At 47.2% G+C, this 5,620-nt stretch overlaps 1 long non-coding RNA gene across 1 annotated transcript; it reads left to right on the top strand.

Moving 5' to 3' along the window:
* Nucleotides 1-1,465: 1,465 nt before the first annotated feature.
* On the top strand, nt 1,466-5,038 carry LOC106726777. Its single transcript, XR_001362878.1, has 3 exons — nt 1,466-1,797; nt 2,566-2,635; nt 2,984-5,038. It is a non-coding gene; the product is annotated as an uncharacterized LOC106726777 (long non-coding RNA).
* The last annotated feature ends 582 nt before the right edge of the window (nt 5,039-5,620 follow it).

Raw genomic sequence — 5,620 nt, 5'->3', positions numbered from 1 at the left:
CAGTCCTGGTTTGGGCTAGATTTGTTTACTTATTTCAAAGTTGGAAGTTCTGAAAATATTTAAACTCCGTATGGAAGATCCCGTGGTTAAAAAGAGGACAGTGATTTTAGCTAAAGGGCCAGATCTGGGCACCTCGGCGAATGTGCATTTTTACCGATCTGATCATTAATTGAGCATTCCCAGCATCTCTCAGCCTTTTCAGTGATTCATCCGCAAGGCTACTGCCACTGTGTAGTTCACATTATCGTAATTAGCTGGTGCTTCTCAAGTCAAAACCCTGCACCAACCTGGGTCTTTTCAAAAACAGTGCTAGTGACTATGGATCTGGGTAGATGGGCTCAGCATACAATAACTCCCTCTTCCTGGCTTGTAAAGATTAACCTCTTCTATCAGGGGATCCAGTCTAATTGGGTAATTATGAGGAAAGCGATAGGACGGGAAAGTGGGAATTCAGGAGGGAACTTGTTTTTCCAGGCCCTGCGTTTGCAGCAGCTGCAGGAACGTGCCATGTGCCGTGTGAAGTAACAGCAGGGGAATCAGGGGCTGAGCCTTTCACTACCCTGTGGGTTAGGCTTTCCAAGGGGACGGGTTCTGCCATGAGGCGAAGCAGATATTCATAAGGGATTTCTGGGCTCCTGCGTCCAAACGTGGACCTCTAATCTGCTCTGGGTCAAGGTGCTCAAAAACCTCTTTCCAAAGTGCAAGCTCATTGGACCTCTGCTTCCAGGCCCTGCACCCACTCCTGCCCCCAAAAGGAAGCTCCTCCAGGTCTGCAGAGTGCCCAGCGTCTTCCCTCCAAGAAAGGAGGACTTTGTCCATCAGCAGCGAGAGTGAGGTCTGGAACCTGAGGATGACCAGGGAAGGGCGGATGGTGCCTGTACTTCCAGGCCAGTGGGGGCAAGTGTCCTTTACCCTTGAAAACAGCAGTAGTCGTATTTAACAAGTTTACCCCTTTTCACTTTCAACATCTTTTTGGTTCCTGGCAGCGAGCATCCATGTCACTGTCTGCAGAACTGAAGGGAGAGGCAGGAGGGAGGGAAAGTGGGGGGTCTGATAGGGGCCTCTGCTTGTGCTCCGTGGGGCCATGGATCGGGGGAGCCTGAGGCTGCATGGTGGACTTTGGCCAAATGCATGACCTAGCTTAAGAGCCTTCTCCTTAAGGGAGGAGGGGGGAGTCTTCCGTGTTTACCCAGAGGTTATGCCATGCGAATCGGGAGAATAGAGTCATCTCTACTTAACCCATGCCATAGGTTACCCTGGTGTTTGTGTGTCTTTGTGTTTACTCTCTTGTTCCCAAAGCAAATGGTTTTGAGACAACCTTTGCTGAGATACACATTTCATTGAGGGCTGGTTAATCATTAGGTTGAGAGCAAGAGTGTCAACACAGGTACAGATTACATATTTGTTTCTAATTGTAGTAGAGAAACCTTCATTAATTAATAACTTTCTGGTGAGGGGAGATGAATCAGGTCACCTTCCACTCCTTTTTAAGACTAGCTTTGACTTCTTCCTGATAACCTGTCAGTGGTTTTTGCCTTTGAAGACTTTCCTTATTGTCATAACGGGCCCTCTCTATGACCTTGGACAAGTGTCTCCCTTTCTCGAGGCTTCCGCTGTCCCATCTACAAGTGGAGGACCCTTTGTCTTCACAGCCTCCTCCCTGCCTGGAGCGCAGAACCTTGGGTGGTCTACCTACAGCGGAAGCAATCTGAGAAGCTCCCACAGGTCCTGTCCTCAGACACTGAGTGAATTTCTCCGCCTGCATGGTGCCCTCTCTGTGCTGACCACAGCCCAATGGTAAGTTTTCTAGGCAAGGCTGGTGGGCTTTCTCACTGGGAACAGGGCTTCCCCCAACAGTCACAAATTGGCAGTGACAACTTGTTTTCACTAGGGTCTGTCCTGCCTATGTCACAGAAACAGTAATAAGTCTCCACTATATACTGAGGGGTGAGAGGATGCACTGAGAGGCCAACATACAGTAGCCCATTTAATCCTTATCACAATCCCTTCAGAAATGTATTATTATTTCCATTTTATAGGGAGGAGTATTGAAGTTCAGAGAAGTTAGATAACTTGCTCAAGACCACACAGCTAGTAAGCGGCAGAGCTGGGATTTTACCCAAGGCACTTGACTCTGAAGCCCATACTCTTAGCCACTTCACTTATATCCTTCGGTTAAATGCTTAAATGCATGTTTAAAGATCCGTTAAAATTAGGAATGCCCCCTTCTCAGAGCCACATTCTTCTTTGATTTTTCTTATCATTGTGAGACCAGATGTGAAATGCCAGAGATAGCCAACATGGTTTATAAGCTTCCTTTACTCTTATAAAATGCAGTGTCAAGTAATACCTGGGGTTACCCACACTGCTCATGGCCTCCATTGAAAATGGGCCTCAGTCTTCCTGATGGGCCAGGACCCAGCATAGGTTTGCCCACTCACTGTTTGGGGTACATGGCTGAGCTGTGCCTAGGCTCTGCCTGCAACAACCAGGGCAGCAGGCCAGGCTGGAGAAGGGGTCGGAGGGCAAGGGAGCAGATCTTATTCTTTCTGTGGCTTTTCTCAGGGAGACATGGTGGACCAGTAATGACATCTGCTCACAGCCCTCCAACCTCATTTGAGACACTGAGGAGCAAGTACGTATTTTTTACTCTATTATTTTACAGAAACATTAGAAGGCAATAAAACATGGTTTTAGACTTTTCAAGCAATTTGCAAACATCCCTTCCCCGGACCACCTTCTGGGCAAGGACACCCAGGTCCAGTCAGTCACTTGCCGTGAACAATAGATGACAGCCACGGCCATGGCCCATCCCATGGCCACATGGTGATGTCAGAGGGTCTAGAGTCCCGGAGGGCCACCCCCAGGGTCTCCCAGCAAACAGCCCACCTCCTTACCCTGGGGCAGTGTTTTTGGCTACAGAGTGTACTCCCACCCACCCCTGTTAGCTTGGGCCTTTGTGAATGCCATCTTCCCTTGGAAGGAGCAGAAGCTGAGGCCCAGGGCGGTGATGACAGAGGGCCCAGCCAGGTGGAGCCAGCAGCTGCAGCAAAACCAGGTGTCTTGGCATTGATTCTGGGATTCCTTCCACTGACCAGCTCTCATGCGTGGAGAACTCAGTGGTCAGATAAAGCATCTTTGTTTCTGGATTTTCTTCTATTCTGCCGAAGCCTTCTGAATCATGTTCAGATTTGCCTCCTCCCAGCTTGGAATTTGCACCTAGAAAGTTTCAATGTAAAGCTGCTACCTCTAGCAAGAACAGAAAGTCCCAGTTGGGCTTGTGAAGAATGAAATCAACTCCAAGCCCCGATCTTTCTGAAAAGTTGTTATTAAATTCTGTGCATGGTCCTAACCTGGATTTAAAGATTTGCAAGAAGACAAATTCCAAACAGATGCCCATTAGGGCCCTGACAGCGCAGCTTAAAGATAACATTTACATTCTGCCTGGGTTTGTAGCTCTCTGTTCCCCGCTCAACCCCTCTCCTGCCTCCAGCGGGATCAATACCTCGGTTGAGGTTACGTGGAGGTGGCCACATTCTTTTAAGCTGTTTGCTCAGCGCTTGGTTTGCTTTGCTAACACGCCAGGCACTTCTTCCAACAGGCCTGTTTGCCCAGTATTAGGGCTGTTTGCCGAAACACCTACCCAATCCGAGGGGGCTCAGCTTTCCAAACAGTTGGTCCCCGCATCTGTCAATCAATAACACCATTCAAGTTCCTGATAGGGACAACAAATGTGGCCAAGTCCAATATTTGCCCAAACATGCCTCCTCCCCCTGCACCTGACTCTCCCTGAGCTTGACAAGGGCGGACGTTCGCCAAGCGCACAGGCTGCCGGGAAGAGACGATGCTGCGAACAAGAAGCTGATTCCAAGAAAGAAGAGCACACGCAAGAGCAAACACAACGCTCCTCTGTGGGAGGCAATCTGGTGAAACGCACGGCCATCACCTGCCCATCCAGCCCCGGTGTGATTAGAAGTGGCAGGCACAGGTTCCTGGTTCCCCGGCACTGGCAAAGGAAACTGGGTTTCATCTTGTGAAGCTGGAGCTGGGACCAGGAGTTGGCTTGGAGTCCTTGGAGATCAAAGGGACATTAGGATATTATCAAGTCCAGGATATCAATTCCCGAGAAGGACAAAATGATAGCAAGAGAAAACCTACCAAGAGGAGGGTGACATTTAATGGGTACAGGCTTTTTGAGTATTGGAACTTGATAGAGGTATTGGTTCACAACGTTGTGAATGCACTAAATACTACTGAATTGTTTGCTTTAAAATGGTTAATTTTATGTTAGGTGAATTTCACCTCAGCTAGAAAAAAAAGGGCGAATCTCAATGAGCCTAGGACATTTACATTTGAGAAACTCTAATGCCTAACTCAGGCTTTGGCTCAGAGTAAATGCTTAATAAATGTTTATTGAAAGAACAACCTAACATTTGCACAGTCAACAAAGCTCTTTGTTACACATTAGCTCATTTCATCCTTAAAGAGCCTTATGAGGTGGGCAAGGGGAAGCATTCTTCCCTTGAAAAGGGGAAACTGAGGCAAGTATGGCTTGCATACTATCACACATAGTAGTAGTGCTGGGATTTGAACCCAAAAATATCTAGCTCCCAAATTTGTGCATGTAAAGAACTACACTAGTGTTTTGTCTACCTCATGGCTTCCAGGAAAGAAGAGAAATAGGTTCTTATAAATAACCCTTCCCCCCACTTCTTTTTGAGTATTTATTACTAAAAATATGTTAAAACTGGCAAAGCCACCCTTTCTCCCCCACAGTTCCTAGCACAATGCTTGATAAATATTTGCTGACTCATTCAGCTGCAGAGACCAATCTCTGGTTGCTGTGGCGACTGTCCAGAGCAAAGCTCAGGCAGATCAGGGCATCAGTGAAGCCAAGGACTCTGGGTTAAGTGTCTAGGAGGAGGAGCTGGGTCTGAGGCGATGACTCCCAGAAGCCTTTGCTCGGGGCAAGGTGTCCGCTACACACCAATGGCACAGGAGTCTGGTGGTGGTGGGGCCATCTTGCCACTGTCACTTTTTATTATTATTTTATTATTATTTTTCTTTATTGATAAAGGTATTACATATGTGTCCTTATGCCCCCATTGCCTCTTGACATTTTTCACTTGCAAGTTTTACGGTTAATCATTCAAACTCCAATCACCCTGAGAGAAATAGAGAAATAAAAGTTTACTCTCACGGCTCCACTTGAATTGTCCGTCAATCATCTATGTACTTAAATGTATTTATTTGTTATTGATTAAGGTGTTCCATGTGTGTCCTTACCCCTCTTTGCCCCCCCCCCGCACTCATGCCCTCACCCCCCTGTTGTCTTTGTCCATTGGTTAGGCTCATATGCATGCATACAGGTCCTTTGGTTGATCTCTCCCCCTTACCCCCACCCTTCCCTACTTTCCCTCTGAGGTTTCACTGTCTGATTGATGCTTCTCTGTCTCTGGATCTGTTTTTGTTCATCAGTTTATGTTGTTCATTATATTCCACAAATGAGTGAGATCATGTGATACTTGTCTCTCTGACTGACTTATTTCGCTTAGCATAATGCTCTCCAGTTCCATCCATACTGTTGCAAATGGTAAGAATTCCTTCTTTTTTTACAGCA

Source organism: Myotis brandtii, unplaced genomic scaffold (assembly GCF_000412655.1).
Source record: "Myotis brandtii unplaced genomic scaffold, ASM41265v1 scaffold315, whole genome shotgun sequence".
NCBI lineage: Eukaryota > Metazoa > Chordata > Mammalia > Chiroptera > Vespertilionidae > Myotis > Myotis brandtii.
Note: the sequence above shows the minus strand (reverse complement) of the source record. Positions and strands in the feature narration are given on the sequence as shown.